Source organism: Equus caballus, chromosome 23 (genome assembly GCF_041296265.1).
Source record: "Equus caballus isolate H_3958 breed thoroughbred chromosome 23, TB-T2T, whole genome shotgun sequence".
Taxonomy (NCBI): domain Eukaryota; kingdom Metazoa; phylum Chordata; class Mammalia; order Perissodactyla; family Equidae; genus Equus; species Equus caballus.
The window spans coordinates 7334197-7353943 of record NC_091706.1 but is presented as its reverse complement, the minus strand read 5'-3'; positions in this window follow the sequence as shown (position 1 = coordinate 7353943).

Genomic DNA, 19747 nt, shown 5'->3' with positions numbered 1-19747 from the left:
GTTCGGGGAGTGGTTCCGGCATCTCAGGCTCATGGTTCTGTCAAGTCTGAGAGGTGGTTCCGGCCGGCTCGACAGGTGTTTCCATGGTGTCCGCCAAGTTGTTCTGGCATAGCTGGCAGGTGATGTTGGCGTGACCAGCAGGTGGTTCCACCAAGCCCGGCAGGTGATTCCGAAGAGTTCACCAAATGGGTGTGGCGTAGCCGGCAGGTGATTTTGGCGTGTCCAGCAGGTGGTTCCGGCGAGCTCGGCAGGTGGTACCAGCGTGTCCGGAACATGGTTCTGGCAAGTCTGAGAGATGGTTCCGGCATGCCAGTCAGGTGATTCTGGAGTGTCCGGCATGTGGTTGTGGCACCTCTGAGAGGTGGTTCCGGCATGCCCGGCAGGTGATTCCGGAGTGTCTGGCATGTGGTTCTGGCACCTCTGAGAGGTGGTTCTGGCATGCCCGGCAGGTGGTTCCGGCATGCCCGGCAGGTGATTCCGGAGTGTCCGGCATGTGGTTCTGGCACCTCTGAGAGGTGGTTCCGGCATGCCCGTCAGGTGATACCGGAGTGTTCGCCAAGTGGTTCTGGCATAGCCGGCAGGTGATTTTGCATGTCCGGCAATGGTTCCGGCGAGTCGAGCCGGTGGTTCCGGAATGTCCGGCAGGTGGTTCCGGCATGTCCGGCAGGTGGTTCCGGCATGTCCAGCACGTGGTTCCAGCATGCCCGGCAGGTGATTCCGGAGTGTCCGGCATGTGGTTCTGGCAGCTCTGAGAGGTGGTTCCGGAATGCCTGGCGTGTGATTCCGGAGTGTCTGCCGAGTGGTTCTGGCGTAGCCGGCAGTTGATTTTGGCGTGTCCAATAGGTGTTTCTGGGGAGTGGATCAGCTGGTTCCGGCATACTCGGCAGGTGGTACCAGCGTGTCCAGAACATGGTTCTGGCAAGTCTGAGAGGTGGTTCCGGCACGCCCGACAGGTGATTCCGGAGCGTCCGACAAGTGTTTCTGGCGTACCCGGCAGGTGATTTTCGCTTGTCCGACAGGTGTATCTTGTGAGTCGAGCAGGTGGCTCAGGCATGCTCAGCTGGTGCTTCCGTCGTCTCTGGCACGTGGTTCTGGTGTGTCTGAGAGCTGGTTCTGGCATGTCCGGCAGATGATTCCGGAGTGTCCACCAAGTGGTTCTGGTAGACCTGGCAGGTGATTTTGGCGTGTCAGGAAGGTGGTTCCGGCTAGTTGAGCAGGTGGATCAGGCGTGCTCGCCAGTGGGTTCAGGCGGGTCTGGCAGGTGGTTTCGGTCTGTTCGGGGAGTGGTTCCGGCATCTCAGGCTCATGGTTCTGTCAAGTCTGAGAGGTGGTTCCGGCCGGCTCGACAGGTGTTTCCATGGTGTCCGCCAAGTTGTTCTGGCATAGCTGGCAGGTGATGTTGGCGTGACCAGCAGGTGGTTCCAGCAAGCCCGGCAGGTGATTCCGAAGAGTTCACCAAATGGGTGTGGCGTAGCCGGCAGGTGATTTTGGCGTGTCCAGCAGGTGGTTCCGGCGAGCTCGGCAGGTGGTACCAGCGTGTCCGGAACATGGTTCTGGCAAGTCTGAGAGATGGTTCCGGCATGCCAGTCAGGTGATTCTGGAGTGTCCGGCATGTGGTTGTGGCACCTCTGAGAGGTGGTTCCGGCATGCCCGGCAGGTGATTCCGGAGTGTCTGGCATGTGGTTCTGGCACCTCTGAGAGGTGGTTCCGGCATGCCCGGCAGGTGGTTCCGGCATGCCCGGCAGGTGATTCCGGAGTGTCCGGCATGTGGTTCTGGCACCTCTGAGAGGTGGTTCCGGCATGCCCGGCAGGTGATTCCGGAGTGTCTGGCATGTGGTTCTGGCACCTCTGAGAGGTGGTTCCGGCATGCCCGGCAGGTGGTTCCGGCATGCCCGGCAGGTGATTCCGGAGTGTCCGGCATGTGGTTCTGGCACCTCTGAGAGGTGGTTCCGGCATGCCCAGCATGTGATACCGGAGTGTTCGCCAAGTGGTTCTGGCGTAGCCGGCAGGTGATTTTGCATGTCCGGCAATGGTTCCGGCGAGTCGAGACGGTGGTTCCTGCATGTCCGGCAGGTGGTTCCGGAATGCCCGGCAGGTGATTCCGGTGTGTCCGGCATGTGGTTCTGGCACCTCTGAGAGGTGGTTCCGGCATGCCCGGCAGGTGATACCGGAGTGTCCGGCATTTGGTTCTCACACCTCTGAGAGGTGGTTCCGGAATGCCTGGCATGTGATTCCCAATTGTCTGCCGAGTGGTTCTGGCGTAGCCGGCAGGTGATTTTGGCGTGTCCACCAGGTGGTTCCGGCGAGCTCGGCAGGTGGTTCCGGCATGTCCGGAACATGGTTCTGGCAAGTCTGAGAGATGGTTCCGGCATGCCCGGCAGGTGATTCCGGAGTGTCCGGCATGTGGTTCTGGCACCTCTGTGAGGTGGTTCCGGCATGCCCGGCAGTTGGTTGCGGAGTGTCTGCCGAGCGGTTCTGGAGTAGCCGGCAGGTGATTCTGGCGTATCCAGCAGGTGGTTCTGGGGAGTGGATCAGGTGGTTCCAGCATACTCGGCAGGTGGTACCGGCGTGTCCGGAACATGGTTCTGGCAAGTCTGAGAGGTGGTTCCGGCATGCCCGACGGGTGATTCCGGAGTGTTCGCCAAGTGGTTCTGGCGTAGCCGGCAGGTCATTTTGCATGTCCGGCGGTGGTTCCGGCGAGTCAAGCCGGTGGTTCCGGCGTATCCAGCAGTTGTTTCCGGTCTGTCCGGCAGGTGGTTCTGGCGTGACCGGCACGAGGTTCTGGCACGTCTGAGAGTTGGTTCCGGCATGCCCGACAGGTGATTCTGGAGTGTCCGCCACGTGGTTCTGGCGTACCCGGCAGGTTATTTTGGCGTGTCTGGCAGGTTTTTCTTGCAAGTCGAGCATTTGGCTCAGGCATGCTCAGCAGGTGCTTCCGGCGTGTCTGGCACGTGTTTCTGGTGTGTCTGAGAGCTGGTTCTGGCATGTCCGGCAGATGATTCCTTAGTGTCCACCAAGTGGTTGTGGCATACCCGGCAGGTGATTTTAGCGTGTCAGGTAGGTGGTTCGGCGAGTCCAGTAGGTGGTTCTGGCGTGCTCGGCAGGTGGTTCAGGCGTGTCCGGCAGGTGGTTCCGGCATGCCCGGCAGGTGATACCGGAGTCTCCTGCATTTGGTTCTGGCACCTCTGAGAGTTGGTTCCGGAATGCCTGGCATGTGTTTCCGGAGTGTCTGCCGAGTGGTTCTGGCGTAGCCGGCAGGTGATTTTGGCTTGTCCAGCAGGTGGTTTTGGTGAGTCGATCAGGTGGTTCTGGCGTGCTCGGCAGGTGCTTCCGGTGTCATTGGCATCTGGTTCCGGCATGTCTGAGAGGTGGTTCCGCCATGCCCGGCAGGTGATTCCGGAGTGTTCGCCAAGTGGTTCTGGCGTAGCCGGCAGGTGATTTTGACGTGTCAGGAAGGTGGTTCCGGCTAGTTGAGCAGGTGGATCAGGCGTGCTCGCCAGTGGGTTCAGGCGGGTCTGGCAGGTGGTTTCGGTCTGTTCGGGGTGTGGTTCCGGCATCTCAGGCACATGGTTCTGGCACGTCTGATAGGTGGTTCCGGCCGGCCCGACAGGTGTTTCCATGGTGTCCGCCAAGTGGTTCTGGCATAGCTGGCAGGTGATGTTGGCGTGACCGGCAGGTGGTTCCAGCCAGCCCGGCAGGTGATTCCGAAGTGTTCACCAAATGGTTGTGGCGTAGCCGGAATGTGATTTTGGCGTGTGCAGCAGGTGGTTTTGGCGAGTCGAGCAGGTGGTTGTGGCGTGCTCGGCAGGTGCTTCCGGTGTCATTGGCATGTGGTTCCGGCATGTCTGAGAGGTGGTTCCGCCATGCCCGGCAGGTGATTCCGGAGTGATCCCCAAGTGGTTCTGGCATAGCCGGCAGGTGATTTTGCAGGTCCGGCTATGGTTCCGGCGAGTCGAGCCTGTGGTTCCGGCATGTCCGGCAGGTGGTTCCGGCATGCCCGGAAGGTGATTCCGGAGTGTCCGGCATGTGGTTCTGGCACCTCTGAGAGGTGGTTACGGCATGCCAGGCACGTGATACCGGAGTGTTCGCCAAGTGGTTCTGCCGTAGCCGGCAGGTTATTTTGCATGTCCGGCAATGGTTCCGGCGAGTCGAGCCGGTGGTTCCGGAATGTCCGGCAGGTGGTTCCGGCATGTCCGGCAGGTGGTTCCGGCATGTCCAGCACGTGGTTCCAGCATGCCCGGCAGGTGATTCCGGAGTGTCTGGCATGTGGTTCTGGCACCTCTGAGAGGTGGTTCCGGCATGCCCGGCAGGTGATACCGGAGTCTCCGGCATTTGGTTCTGGCACCTCTGAGAGGTGGTTCCGGAATGCCTGGCCTGTGATTCCTGAGTGTCTGCCGAGTGGTTCTGGCGTAGCCGGCAGTTGATTTTGGCGTGTCCACTAGCTGGTTCTGGGGAGTGGATCAGCTGCTTCCGGCATACTCGGCAGGTGGTACCGGCGTGTCCAGAACATGGTTCTGGCAAGTCTGAGAGGTGGTTCCGGCATGCCCGGCAGGTGGATGCGGAGTGTCTGCCGAGTGGTTCTGACGTAGCCGGCAGGTGATTCTGTCGTGTCCAGCAGGTGGTTCTGGGGAGTGGATCAGGTGGTTCCGGCATACTCGGCAGGTGGTACCGGCGTGTCCGGAACATGGTTCTGGCCAGTCGGAGAGGTGGTTCCGGCATGCCCGAGAGGTGATTCCGGAGTGTTTGTCAAGTGGTTCTGGCGTAGCCGGCAGGTCATTTTGCATGTCCGGCGGTGGTTCCGGCGAGTCGAGCCTGTGGTTCCGGCGTAGCCGGCAGTTGATTTTGGCGTGTCCACTAGGTGGTTCTGGGGAGTGGAGCAGCTGGTTCCGGCACGCCCGACAGGTGATTCCGGAGCGTCCGCCAAGTGTTTCTGGCGTACCCGGCAGGTGACTTTGGCATGTCCGACAGGTGTTTCTTGCGAGTCGAGCAGGTGGCTCAGGCATGCTCAGCTGGTGCTTCCGTCGTCTCTGGCACGTGGTTCTGGTGAGTCTGAGAGCTGGTTCTGGCATGTCCGGCAGATGATTCCGTAGTGTCCACCAAGTTGTTCTGGTAGACCTGGCAGGTGATTTTGGCGTGTCAGGAAGGTGGTTCCGGCTAGTTGAGCAGGTGGATCAGGCGTGCTCGCCAGTGGGTTCAGGCGGGTCTGGCAGGTGGTTTCGGTCTGTTCGGGGAGCGGTTCCGGCATCTCAGGCTCATGGTTCTGTCAAGTCTGAGAGGTGGTTCCGGCCGGCTCGACAGGTGTTTCCATGGTGTCCGCCAAGTTGTTCTGGCATAGCTGGCAGGTGATGTTGGCGTGACCAGCAGGTGGTTCCAGCAAGCCCGGCAGGTGATTCCGAAGAGTTCACCAAATGGGTGTGGCGTAGCCGGCAGGTGATTTTGGCGTGTCCAGCAGGTGGTTCCGGCGAGCTCGGCAGGTGGTACCAGCGTGTCCGGAACATGGTTCTGGCAAGTCTGAGAGATGGTTCCGGCATGCCAGTCAGGTGATTCTGGAGTGTCCGGCATGTGGTTGTGGCACCTCTGAGAGGTGGTTCCGGCATGCCCGGCAGGTGATTCCGGAGTGTCTGGCATGTGGTTCTGGCACCTCTGAGAGGTGGTTCCGGCATGCCCGGCAGGTGGTTCCGGCATGCCCGGCAGGTGATTCCGGAGTGTCCGGCATGTGGTTCTGGCACCTCTGAGAGGTGGTTCCGGCATGCCCGTCAGGTGATACCGGAGTGTTCGCCAAGTGGTTCTGGCATAGCCGGCAGGTGATTTTGCATGTCCGGCAATGGTTCCGGCGAGTCGAGCCGGTGGTTCCGGAATGTCCGGCAGGTGGTTCCGGCATGTCCGGCAGGTGGTTCCGGCATGTCCAGCACGTGGTTCCAGCATGCCCGGCAGGTGATTCCGGAGTGTCCGGCATGTGGTTCTGGCAGCTCTGAGAGGTGGTTCCGGAATGCCTGGCGTGTGATTCCGGAGTGTCTGCCGAGTGGTTCTGGCGTAGCCGGCAGTTGATTTTGGCGTGTCCAATAGGTGTTTCTGGGGAGTGGATCAGCTGGTTCCGGCATACTCGGCAGGTGGTACCAGCGTGTCCAGAACATGGTTCTGGCAAGTCTGAGAGGTGGTTCCGGCACGCCCGACAGGTGATTCCGGAGCATCCGACAAGTGTTTCTGGCGTACCCGGCAGGTGATTTTCGCTTGTCCGACAGGTGTATCTTGTGAGTCGAGCAGGTGGCTCAGGCATGCTCAGCTGGTGCTTCCGTCGTCTCTGGCACGTGGTTCTGGTGTGTCTGAGAGCTGGTTCTGGCATGTCCGGCAGATGATTCCGGAGTGTCCACCAAGTGGTTCTGGTAGACCTGGCAGGTGATTTTGGCGTGTCAGGAAGGTGGTTCCGGCTAGTTGAGCAGGTGGATCAGGCGTGCTCGCCAGTGGGTTCAGGCGGGTCTGGCAGGTGGTTTCGGTCTGTTCGGGGAGTGGTTCCGGCATCTCAGGCTCATGGTTCTGTCAAGTCTGAGAGGTGGTTCCGGCCGGCTCGACAGGTGTTTCCATGGTGTCCGCCAAGTTGTTCTGGCATAGCTGGCAGGTGATGTTGGCGTGACCAGCAGGTGGTTCCACCAAGCCCGGCAGGTGATTCCGAAGAGTTCACCAAATGGGTGTGGCGTAGCCGGCAGGTGATTTTGGCGTGTCCAGCAGGTGGTTCCGGCGAGCTCGGCAGGTGGTACCAGCGTGTCCGGAACATGGTTCTGGCAAGTCTGAGAGATGGTTCCGGCATGCCAGTCAGGTGATTCTGGAGTGTCCGGCATGTGGTTGTGGCACCTCTGAGAGGTGGTTCCGGCATGCCCGGCAGGTGATTCCGGAGTGTCTGGCATGTGGTTCTGGCACCTCTGAGAGGTGGTTCCGGCATGCCCGGCAGGTGGTTCCGGCATGCCCGGCAGGTGATTCCGGAGTGTCCGGCATGTGGTTCTGGCACCTCTGAGAGGTGGTTCCGGCATGCCCGTCAGGTGATACCGGAGTGTTCGCCAAGTGGTTCTGGCATAGCCGGCAGGTGATTTTGCATGTCCGGCAATGGTCCCGGCGAGTCGAGCCGGTGGTTCCGGAATGTCCGGCAGGTGGTTCCGGCATGTCCGGCAGGTGGTTCCGGCATGTCCAGCACGTGGTTCCAGCATGCCCTGCAGGTGATTCCGGAGTGTCCGGCATGTGGTTCTGGCAGCTCTGAGAGGTGGTTCCGGAATGCCTGGCCTGTGATTCCGGAGTGTCTGCCGAGTGGTTCTGGCGTAGCCGGCAGTTGATTTTGGCGTGTCCACTAGGTGGTTCTGGGGAGTGGATCAGCTGGTTCCGGCATACTCGGCTGGTGGTACCGGCGTGTCCAGAACATGGTTCTGGCAAGTCTGAGAGGTGGTTCCGGCACGCCCGACAGGTGATTCCGGAGCGTCCGACAAGTGTTTCTGGCGTACCCGGCAGGTGATTTTCGCCTGTCCGACAGGTGCATCTTGCGAGTCGAGCAGGTGGCTGAGGCATGCTCAGCTGGTGCTTCCGGCGTCTCCGGCACGTGGTTCTGGTGTGTCTGAGAGCTGGTTCTGGCATCTCCGGCCGATGATTCTGGAGTGTCCACCAAGTGGTTCTGGTAGACCTGGCAGGTGATTTTGGCGTGTCAGGAAGTTGGTTCCGGCTAGTTGAGCAGGTGGATCAGGCGTGCTCGCCAGGGGGTTCAGGCGGGTCTGGCAGGTGGTTTCGGTCTGCTCTGGGAGTGGTTCCGGCATCTCAGGCTCATGGTTCTGGCATGTCTGAGAGGTGGTTCCGGCCGGCCCGACAGGTGTTTCCATGGCGTGCGCCAAGTGGTTCTAGCATAGCTGGCAGGTGATGTTGGCGTGACCGGCAGGTGGTTCCAGCAAGCCCGGCAGGTGATTCCGAAGATTTCACCAAATGGCTGTGGCGTAGCCGGCAGGTGGTTTTGGCGTGTCCAGCAGGTGGTTTTGGCGAGTCGAGCAGGTGGTTCTGGCGTGCTCGGCATGTGCTTCCGGTGTCATTGGCATGTGGTTCCGGCACGTCTGAGAGTTGGTTCCGGCATGCCCGACAGGTGATTCCGGAGTGTCCGGCATGTGGTTCTGGCACCTCTGAGAGGTGGTTCCGGCATGCCCGGCAGGTGATTCCGGAGTGTCCGGCATGTGGTTCTGGCACCTCTGAGAGGTGGTTCCGGCATGCCCGGCAGGTGGTTCCGGAGTGTCTGCCGAGTGGTTCTGGCGTAGCCGGCAGGTGATTTTGGCGTGTCCAGCAGGTGGTTTTGGCGAGTCGAGCAGGTGGTTCTGGCGTGCTCGGCATGTGCTTCCGGTGTCATTGGCATGTGGTTCCAGCATGTCTGAGAGGTGGTTCCGACATGCCCGGCAGGTGGTTCCGGAGAGTCTGCCGAGTGGTTCTGGAGCCAGCCCGGCAGGTGCTTCCGAAGAGTTCACCAAATGGTTGTGGCGTAGCCGGCAGGTTATTTTGGCGTGTCAGGAAGGTGGTTCCGGCTAGTTGAGCAGGTGGATCAGGCATGCTCGCCAGTGGGTTCAGGCGGGTCTGGCAGGTGGTTTCGGTTTGTTCGGGGAGTGGTTCCGGGATCTCAGGCACATGGTTCTGGCACGTCTGAGAGGTGGTTCCTGCCGGCCAGAGAGGTGTTTCCGGAGTGTCCGCCAAGTGGTTCTGGGGTAGCTGAAAGGTGATGTTGGCGTGACCGGCAGGTGGTTCCAGCCAGCCCGGCAGGTGATTCCGGAGTGTCTGCCGTGTGGTTCTGCCGTAGCTGGCAGGTGATTTTGGCGTGTCCAGCAGGTGGTTCCGGCGAGCTCGGCCGGTGGTAAAAGCGTGTCCGGAACATGGTTCTGGCACGTCTGAGAGATGGTTCCGGCATGCCCGGCAGGTGATTCGGGAGTGTCCGGCATGTGGTTCTGGCACCTCTGAGAGGTGGTTCTGGCATGCCCCGCAGGTGATTCCGCAGTGTCCGGCATGTGGTTCTGGCACCTCTGAGAGGTGGTTCCAGCATGCCCCGCAGGTGATTCCGGAGTGTCCGGCATGTGGTTCTGGCACCTCTGAGAGGTGTTTCCGGAATGCCCGGCAGGTGGTTCCGGAGTGTCTGCCGAGTGGTTCTGGCGTAGACGGCAGGTGATTCTGGCGTGTCCACTAGGTGGTTCTGGGGAGTGGATCAGCTGGTTCCGGCATACTCGGCAGGTGGTACCGGCGTGTCCAGAACATGGTTCTGGCAAGTCTGAGAGGAGGTTCTGGCACGCCCGACAGGTGATTCCGGAGCCTCCGCCAAGTGTTTCTGGCGTACCAGGCAGGTGATTTTCGCCTGTCCGACAGGTGTTTCTTGCGAGTCGAGCCGGTGGCTCAGGCATGCTCAGCTGGTGCTTCCGGCGTCTCTGGCACGTGGTTCTGGTGTGTCTGAGAGCTGGTTCTGGCATGTCCGGCAGATGATTCCGGAGTGTCCACCATGTGGTTCTGGTAGACCTGGCAGGTGATTTTGGCGTGTCAGGAAGGTGGTTCCGGCTAGTTGAGCAGGTGGATCAGGCGTGCTCGGCCGGTGGTTCAGGCGGGTCTGTTAGGTGGTTTCGGTCTGTTCGGGGTGTGGTTCCGGCATCTCAGGCACATGGTTCTGGCACGTCTGATAGGTGGTTCCGGCCGGCCCGACAGGTGTTTCCGGAGTGTCCGCCAAGTGGTTCTGGCATAGCTGGCAGGTGATGTTGGCGTGACCGGCAGGTGGTTCCAGCCAGCCCGGCAGGTGATTCCGAAGTGTTCACCAAATGGTTGTGGCGTAGCCGGAAGGTGATTTTGTCGTGTGCAGCAGGTGGTTTTGGCGAGTCGAGCAGGTGGTTCTGGCGTGCTCTGCAGGTGCTTCCGGTGTCATTGGCATGTGGTTCCGGCATGTCTGAGAGGTGGTTCCGCCATGCCCGGCAGGTGATTCCGGAGTGTTCGCCAAGTGGTTCTGGCATAGCCGGCAGGTGATTTTGCATGTCCGGCAATGGTTCCGGCGAGTCGGGCCGGTGGTTCCGGAATGTCCGGCAGGTGGTTCCGGCATGTCCGGCAGGTGGTTCCGGCATGTCCAGCACGTGGTTCCAGCATGCCCGGCAGGTGATTTTGGAGTGTCTGGCATGTGGTTCTGGCACCTCTGAGAGGTGGTTCCGGCATGCCCGGCAGGTGATACCGGAGTCTCCGGCATTTGGTTCTGGCACCTCTGAGAGGTGGTTCCGGAATGCCTGGCCTGTGATTCCTGAGTGTCTGCCGAGTGGTTCTGGCGTAGCCGGCAGTTGATTTTGGCGTGTCCACTAGCTGGTTCTGGGGAGTGGATCAGCTGCTTCCGGCATACTCGGCAGGTGGTACCGGCGTGTCCAGAACATGGTTCTGGCAAGTCTGAGAGGTGGTTCCGGCATGCCCGGCAGGTGGATGCGGAGTGTCTGCCGAGTGGTTCTGACGTAGCCGGCAGGTGATTCTGTCGTGTCCAGCAGGTGGTTCTGGGGAGTGGATCAGGTGGTTCCGGCATACTCGGCAGGTGGTACCGGCGTGTCCGGAACATGGTTCTGGCAAGTCGGAGAGGTGGTTCCGGCATGCCCGAGAGGTGATTCCGGAGTGTTTGTCAAGTGGTTCTGGCGTAGCCGGCAGGTCATTTTGCATGTCCGGCGGTGGTTCCGGCGAGTCGAGCCTGTGGTTCCGGCGTAGCCGGCAGTTGATTTTGGCGTGTCCACTAGGTGGTTCTGGGTAGTGGAGCAGCTGGTTCCGGCACGCCCGACAGGTGATTCCGGAGCGTCCGACAAGTGTTTCTGGCGTACCCGGCAGGTGACTTTGGCATGTCCGACAGGTGTTTCTTGCGAGTCGAGCAGGTGGCTCAGGCATGCTCAGCTGGTGCTTCCGTCGTCTCTGGCACGTGGTTCTGGTGAGTCTGAGAGCTGGTTCTGGCATGTCCGGCAGATGATTCCGTAGTGTCCACCAAGTTGTTCTGGTAGACCTGGCAGGTGATTTTGGCGTGTCAGGAAGGTGGTTCCGGCTAGTTGAGCAGGTGGATCAGGCGTGCTCGCCAGTGGGTTCAGGCGGGTCTGGCAGGTGGTTTCGCTCTGTTCGGGGAGTGGTTCCGGCATCTCAGGCTCATGGTTCTGTCAAGTCTGAGAGGTGGTTCCGGCCGGCTCGACAGGTGTTTCCATGGTGTCCGCCAAGTTGTTCTGGCATAGCTGGCAGGTGATGTTGGCGTGACCAGCAGGTGGTTCCAGCAAGCCCGGCAGGTGATTCCGAAGAGTTCAACAAATGGGTGTGGCGTAGCCGGCAGGTGATTTTGGCGTGTCCAGCAGGTGGTTCCGGCGAGCTCGGCAGGTGGTACCAGCGTGTCCAGAACATGGTTCTGGCAAGTCTGAGAGGTGGTTCCGGCACGCCCGACAGGTGATTCCGGAGCGTCCGACAAGTGTTTCTGGCGTACCCGGCAGGTGATTTTCGCTTGTCCGACAGGTGTATCTTGTGAGTCGAGCAGGTGGCTCAGGCATGCTCAGCTGGTGCTTCCGTCGTCTCTGGCACGTGGTTCTGGTGTGTCTGAGAGCTGGTTCTGGCATGTCCGGCAGATGATTCCGGAGTGTCCACCAAGTGGTTCTGGTAGACCTGGCAGGTGATTTTGGCGTGTCAGGAAGGTGGTTCCGGCTAGTTGAGCAGGTGGATCAGGCGTGCTCGCCAGTGGGTTCAGGCGGGTCTGGCAGGTGGTTTCGGTCTGTTCGGGGAGTGGTTCCGGCATCTCAGGCTCATGGTTCTGTCAAGTCTGAGAGGTGGTTCCGGCCGGCTCGACAGGTGTTTCCATGGTGTCCGCCAAGTTGTTCTGGCATAGCTGGCAGGTGATGTTGGCGTGACCAGCAGGTGGTTCCAGCAAGCCCGGCAGGTGATTCCGAAGAGTTCACCAAATGGGTGTGGCGTAGCCGGCAGGTGATTTTGGCGTGTCCAGCAGGTGGTTCCGGCGAGCTCGGCAGGTGGTACCAGCGTGTCCGGAACATGGTTCTGGCAAGTCTGAGAGATGGTTCCGGCATGCCAGTCAGGTGATTCTGGAGTGTCCGGCATGTGGTTGTGGCACCTCTGAGAGGTGGTTCCGGCATGCCCGGCAGGTGATTCCGGAGTGTCCGGCATGTGGTTCTGGCACCTCTGAGAGGTGGTTCCGGCATGCCCGTCAGGTGATACCGGAGTGTTCGCCAAGTGGTTCTGGCATAGCCGGCAGGTGATTTTGCATGTCCGGCAATGGTCCCGGCGAGTCGAGCCGGTGGTTCCGGAATGTCCGGCAGGTGGTTCCGGCATGTCCGGCAGGTGGTTCCGGCATGTCCAGCACGTGGTTCCAGCATGCCCTGCAGGTGATTCCGGAGTGTCCGGCATGTGGTTCTGGCAGCTCTGAGAGGTGGTTCCGGAATGCCTGGCCTGTGATTCCGGAGTGTCTGCCGAGTGGTTCTGGCGTAGCCGGCAGTTGATTTTGGCGTGTCCACTAGGTGGTTCTGGGGAGTGGATCAGCTGGTTCCGGCATACTCGGCTGGTGGTACCGGCGTGTCCAGAACATGGTTCTGGCAAGTCTGAGAGGTGGTTCCGGCACGCCCGACAGGTGATTCCGGAGCGTCCGCCAAGTGTTTCTGGCGTACCCGGCAGGTGATTTTCGCCTGTCCGACAGGTGCATCTTGCGAGTCGAGCAGGTGGCTGAGGCATGCTCAGCTGGTGCTTCCGGCGTCTCCGGCACGTGGTTCTGGTGTGTCTGAGAGCTGGTTCTGGCATCTCCGGCAGATGATTCTGGAGTGTCCACCAAGTGGTTCTGGTAGACCTGGCAGGTGATTTTGGCGTGTCAGGAAGTTGGTTCCGGCTAGTTGAGCAGGTGGATCAGGCGTGCTCGCCAGGGGGTTCAGGCGGGTCTGGCAGGTGGTTTCGGTCTGCTCTGGGAGTGGTTCCGGCATCTCAGGCTCATGGTTCTGGCATGTCTGAGAGGTGGTTCCGGCCGGCCCGACAGGTGTTTCCATGGCGTGCGCCAAGTGGTTCTAGCATAGCTGGCAGGTGATGTTGGCGTGACCGGCAGGTGGTTCCAGCAAGCCCGGCAGGTGATTCCGAAGATTTCACCAAATGGCTGTGGCGTAGCCGGCAGGTGGTTTTGGCGTGTCCAGCAGGTGGTTTTGGCGAGTCGAGCAGGTGGTTCTGGCGTGCTCGGCATGTGCTTCCGGTGTCATTGGCATGTGGTTCCGGCACGTCTGAGAGTTGGTTCCGGCATGCCCGACAGGTGATTCCGGAGTGTCCGGCATGTGGTTCTGGCACCTCTGAGAGGTGGTTCCGGCATGCCCGGCAGGTGATTCCGGAGTGTCCGGCATGTGGTTCTGGCACCTCTGAGAGGTGGTTCCGGCATGCCCGGCAGGTGGTTACGGAGTGTCTGCCGAGTGGTTCTGGCGTAGCCGGCAGGTGATTTTGGCGTGTCCAGCAGGTGGTTTTGGCGAGTCGAGCAGGTGGTTCTGGCGTGCTCGGCATGTGCTTCCGGCGTCTCTGGCACGTGGTTCTGGTGTGTCTGAGAGCTGGTTCTGGCATGTCCGGCAGATGATTCCGGAGTGTCCACCATGTGGTTCTGGTAGACCTGGCAGGTGATTTTGGCGTGTCAGGAAGGTGGTTCCGGCTAGTTGAGCAGGTGGATCAGGCGTGCTCGGCCGGTGGTTCAGGCGGGTCTGTTAGGTGGTTTCGGTCTGTTCGGGGTGTGGTTCCGGCATCTCAGGCACATGGTTCTGGCACGTCTGATAGGTGGTTCCGGCCGGCCCGACAGGTGTTTCCGGAGTGTCCGCCAAGTGGTTCTGGCATAGCTGGCAGGTGATGTTGGCGTGACCGGCAGGTGGTTCCAGCCAGCCCGGCAGGTGATTCCGAAGTGTTCACCAAATGGTTGTGGCGTAGCCGGAAGGTGATTTTGTCGTGTGCAGCAGGTGGTTTTGGCGAGTCGAGCAGGTGGTTCTGGCGTGCTCTGCAGGTGCTTCCGGTGTCATTGGCATGTGGTTCCGGCATGTCTGAGAGGTGGTTCCGCCATGCCCGGCAGGTGATTCCGGAGTGTTCGCCAAGTGGTTCTGGCATAGCCGGCAGGTGATTTTGCATGTCCGGCAATGGTTCCGGCGAGTCGGGCCGGTGGTTCCGGAATGTCCGGCAGGTGGTTCCGGCATGTCCGGCAGGTGGTTCCGGCATGTCCAGCACGTGGTTCCAGCATGCCCGGCAGGTGATTTTGGAGTGTCTGGCATGTGGTTCTGGCACCTCTGAGAGGTGGTTCCGGCATGCCCGGCAGGTGATACCGGAGTCTCCGGCATTTGGTTCTGGCACCTCTGAGAGGTGGTTCCGGAATGCCTGGCCTGTGATTCCTGAGTGTCTGCCGAGTGGTTCTGGCGTAGCCGGCAGTTGATTTTGGCGTGTCCACTAGCTGGTTCTGGGGAGTGGATCAGCTGGTTCCGGCATACTCGGCAGGTGGTACCGGCGTGTCCAGAACATGGTTCTGGCAAGTCTGAGAGGTGGTTCCGGCATGCCCGGCAGGTGGATGCGGAGTATCTGCCGAGTGGTTCTGACGTAGCCGGCAGGTGATTCTGTCGTGTCCAGCAGGTGGTTCTGGGGAGTGGATCAGGTGGTTCCGGCATACTCGGCAGGTGGTACCGGCGTGTCCGGAACATGGTTCTGGCAAGTCGGAGAGGTGGTTCCGGCATGCCCGAGAGGTGATTCCGGAGTGTTTGTCAAGTGGTTCTGGCGTAGCCGGCAGGTCATTTTGCATGTCCGGCGGTGGTTCCGGCGAGTCGAGCCTGTGGTTCCGGCGTAGCCGGCAGTTGATTTTGGCGTGTCCACTAGGTGGTTCTGGGTAGTGGAGCAGCTGGTTCCGGCACGCCCGACAGGTGATTCCGGAGCGTCCGCCAAGTGTTTCTGGCGTACCCGGCAGGTGACTTTGGCATGTCCGACAGGTGTTTCTTGCGAGTCGAGCAGGTGGCTCAGGCATGCTCAGCTGGTGCTTCCGTCGTCTCTGGCACGTGGTTCTGGTGAGTCTGAGAGCTGGTTCTGGCATGTCCGGCAGATGATTCCGTAGTGTCCACCAAGTGGTTCTGGTAGACCTGGCAGGTGATTTTGGCGTGTCAGGAAGGTGGTTCCGGCTAGTTGAGCAGGTGGATCAGGCGTGCTCGCCAGTGGGTTCAGGCGGGTCTGGCAGGTGGTTTCGGTCTGTTCGGGGAGTGGTTCCGGCATCTCAGGCTCATGGTTCTGTCAAGTCTGAGAGGTGGTTCCGGCCGGCTCGACAGGTGTTTCCATGGTGTCCGCCAAGTTGTTCTGGCATAGCTGGCAGGTGATGTTGGCGTGACCAGCAGGTGGTTCCAGCAAGCCCGGCAGGTGATTCCGAAGAGTTCAACAAATGGGTGTGGCGTAGCCGGCAGGTGATTTTGGCGTGTCCAGCAGGTGGTTCCGGCGAGCTCGGCAGGTGGTACCAGCGTGTCCAGAACATGGTTCTGGCAAGTCTGAGAGGTGGTTCCGGCACGCCCGACAGGTGATTCCGGAGCGTCCGACAAGTGTTTCTGGCGTACCCGGCAGGTGATTTTCGCTTGTCCGACAGGTGTATCTTGTGAGTCGAGCAGGTGGCTCAGGCATGCTCAGCTGGTGCTTCCGTCGTCTCTGGCACGTGGTTCTGGTGTGTCTGAGAGCTGGTTCTGGCATGTCCGGCAGATGATTCCGGAGTGTCCACCAAGTGGTTCTGGTAGACCTGGCAGGTGATTTTGGCGTGTCAGGAAGGTGGTTCCGGCTAGTTGAGCAGGTGGATCAGGCATGCTCGCCAGTGGGTTCAGGCGGGTCTGGCAGGTGGTTTCGGTCTGTTCGGGGAGTGGTTCCGGCATCTCAGGCTCATGGTTCTGTCAAGTCTGAGAGGTGGTTCCGGCCGGCTCGACAGGTGTTTCCATGGTGTCCGCCAAGTTGTTCTGGCATAGCTGGCAGGTGATGTTGGCGTGACCAGCAGGTGGTTCCAGCAAGCCCGGCAGGTGATTCCGAAGAGTTCAACAAATGGGTGTGGCGTAGCCGGCAGGTGATTTTGGCGTGTCCAGCAGGTGGTTCCGGCGAGCTCGGCAGGTGGTACCAGCGTGTCCGGAACATGGTTCTGGCAAGTCTGAGAGATGGTTCCGGCATGCCAGTCAGGTGATTCTGGAGTGTCCGGCATGTGGTTGTGGCACCTCTGAGAGGTGGTTCCGGCATGCCCGGCAGGTGATTCCGGAGTGTCTGGCATGTGGTTCTGGCACCTCTGAGAGGTGGTTCCGGCATGCCCGGCAGGTGGTTCCGGCATGCCCGGCAGGTGATTCCGGAGTGTCCGGCATGTGGTTCTGGCACCTCTGAGAGGTGGTTCCGGCATGCCCGTCAGGTGATACCGGAGTGTTCGCCAAGTGGTTCTGGCATAGCCGGCAGGTGATTTTGCATGTCCGGCAATGGTTCCGGCGAGTCGAGCCGGTGGTTCCGGAATGTCCGGCTGGTGGTTCCGGCATGTCCGGCAGGTGGTTCCGGCATGTCCAGCACGTGGTTCCAGCATGCCTGGCAGGTGATTCCGGAGTGTCCGGCATGTGGTTCTGGCAGCTCTGAGAGGTGGTTCCGGAATGCCTGGCGTGTGATTCCGGAGTGTCTGCCGAGTGGTTCTGGCGTAGCCGGCAGTTGATTTTGGCGTGTCCAATAGGTGTTTCCGGGGAGTGGATCAGCTGGTTCCGGCATACTCGGCAGGTGGTACCAGCGTGTCCAGAACATGGTTCTGGCAAGTCTGAGAGGTGGTTCCGGCACGCCCGACAGGTGATTCCGGAGCGTCCGACAAGTGTTTCTGGCGTACCCGGCAGGTGATTTTCGCTTGTCCGACAGGTGTATCTTGTGAGTCGAGCAGGTGGCTCAGGCATGCTCAGCTGGTGCTTCCGTCGTCTCTGGCACGTGGTTCTGGTGTGTCTGAGAGCTGGTTCTGGCATGTCCGGCAGATGATTCCGGAGTGTCCACCAAGTGGTTCTGGTAGACCTGGCAGGTGATTTTGGCGTGTCAGGAAGGTGGTTCCGGCTAGTTGAGCAGGTGGATCAGGCGTGCTCGCCAGTGGGTTCAGGCGGGTCTGGCAGGTGGTTTCGGTCTGTTCGGGGAGTGGTTCCGGCATCTCAGGCTCATGGTTCTGTCAAGTCTGAGAGGTGGTTCCGGCCGGCTCGACAGGTGTTTCCATGGTGTCCGCCAAGTTGTTCTGGCATAGCTGGCAGGTGATGTTGGCGTGACCAGCAGGTGGTTCCACCAAGCCCGGCAGGTGATTCCGAAGAGTTCACCAAATGGGTGTGGCGTAGCCGGCAGGTGATTTTGGCGTGTCCAGCAGGTGGTTCCGGCGAGCTCGGCAGGTGGTACCAGCGTGTCCGGAACATGGTTCTGGCAAGTCTGAGAGATGGTTCCGGCATGCCAGTCAGGTGATTCTGGAGTGTCCGGCATGTGGTTGTGGCACCTCTGAGAGGTGGTTCCGGCATGCCCGGCAGGTGATTCCGGAGTGTCTGGCATGTGGTTCTGGCACCTCTGAGAGGTGGTTCCGGCATGCCCGGCAGGTGGTTCCGGCATGCCCGGCAGGTGATTCCGGAGTGTCCGGCATGTGGTTCTGGCACCTCTGAGAGGTGGTTCCGGCATGCCAGTCAGGTGATACCGGAGTGTTCGCCAAGTGGTTCTGGCGTAGCCGGCAGGTGATTTTACATGTCTGGCAATATTTCCGGCGAGTCGAGCCGGTGGTTCCGGAATGTCCGGCTGGTGGTTCCGGCATGTCCGGCAGGTGGTTCCGGCATGTCCAGCACGTGGTTCCAGCATGCCCGGCAGGTGATTCCGGAGTGTCCGGCATGTGGTTCTGGCAGCTCTGAGAGGTGGTTCCGGAATGCCTGGCCTGTGATTCCAGAGTGTCTGCCGAGTGGTTCTGGCGTAGCCGGCAGTTGATTTTGGCGTGTCCACTAGGTGGTTCTGTGGAGTGGATCAGCTGGTTCCGGCATACTCGGCAGGTGGTACCGGCGTGTCCAGAACATGGTTCTGGCAAGTCTGAGAGGTGGTTCCGGCACGCCCGACAGGTGATTCCGGAGCGTCCGCCAAGTGTTTCTGGCGTACCCGGCAGGTGATTTTCGCCTGTCCGACAGGTGTATCTTGCGAGTCGAGCAGGTGGCTGAGGCATGCTCAGCTGGTGCTTCCGGCGTCTCTGGCACGTGGTTCTGGTGTTTCTGAGAGCTGGTTCTGGCATCTCCGGCAGATGATTCCGGAGTGTCCACCAAGTGGTTCTGGTAGACCTGGCAGGTGATTTTGGCGTGTCAGGAAGTTGGTTCCGGCTAGTTGAGCAGGTGGATCAGGCGTGCTCGCCAGGGGGTTCAGGCGGGTCTGGCAGGTGGTTTCGGTCTGTTCGGGGAGTGGTTCCGGCATCTCAGGCACATGGTTCTGGCACGTCTGAGAGGTGGTTGCTGCCGGCCCGACAGGTGTTTCTGGAGTGTCCGCCAAGTGGTTCTGGCGTAGCTGAAAGGTGATGTTGGCGTGACCGGCAGGTGGTTCCAGCCAGCCCGGCAGGTGATTCCGGAGTGTCTGCCGAGTGGTTCTGGCATAGCCGACAGGTGATTTTGGCTTGTCCAGCGGTTGGTTTTGGCGAGTCGAGAAGGTGGTTCTGTCATGCTCGGCAGGTGCTTCTGGTGTCATTGGCATGTGGTTCCGGCATGTCTGAGAGGTGGTTCCGCCATCTCAGGCAGGTGATTCCGGAGTGTTCGCCAAGTGGTTCTGGCGTAGCCGGCAGGTGATTTTGCATGTCCGGCAATGGTTCCGGCGAGTCGAGCCGGAGGTTCTGGCATGTCCAGCAGGTGGTTCTGGCATGCCCGGCAGGTGATTCCGGAGTGTCCGGCATGTGCTTCTGGCAACTCTGAGAGGTGGTTCCGGCATGCCCGGCAGGTGATACCGGAGTGTCCAGCATTTGGTTCTGGCACCTGTGAGAGGTGGTTCCGGAATGCCCGGCATGTGATTCCGGAGTGTCTGCCGAGTGGTTCTGGCGTAGCCGGCATGTGATTTTGGCGTGTCCAGCAGGTGGTTCCGGCGAGCTCGGCAGGTGGTTCCGGCATGTCCGGAACATGGTTCTGGCACGTCTGAGAGATGGTTCCGGCATGCCCGGCAGGTGATTCCGGAGTGTCCGGTTTGTGGTTCTGGCACCTCTGAGAGGTGGTTCCGGCATGCCCGGCAGTTGGTTACGGAGTGTCTGCCGAGTGCTTCTGGCGTAGCCGGCAGGTGATTCTGGCGTATCCAGCAGGTGGTTCTGGGGAGTGGATCAGGTTGTTCCGGACTACTCGGCAGGTCGTACCGGCGTGTCCGGAACATGGTTCTGGCAAGTCTGAGAGGTGGTTGTGGCATGCCCGACAGGTGATTCCGGAGTGTTCGCCAAGTGGTTCTGGTGTAGCTGGCAGGTCATTTTGCATGTCCGGTGGTGGTTCCGGCGAGTCAAGCCGGTGGTTCCGGCGTTTCCAACAGGTGTTTCCGGTCTGTCCGGCAGGTGGTTCTGGCGTGACCGGCACAAGGTTCTGGCACGTATGAGAGTTGATTCCGGCATGCCCGAAAGGTGATTCCGGAGTGTCCGGCATGTGGTTCTGGCACCTCTGAGAGGTGGTTCCGGCATGCCCGGCAGGTGATTCCGGAGTGTCCGGCATGTGGTTCTGGCACCTCTGAGAGGTGGTTCCGGCATGCCCGGCAGGTGGTTCCGGAGTGT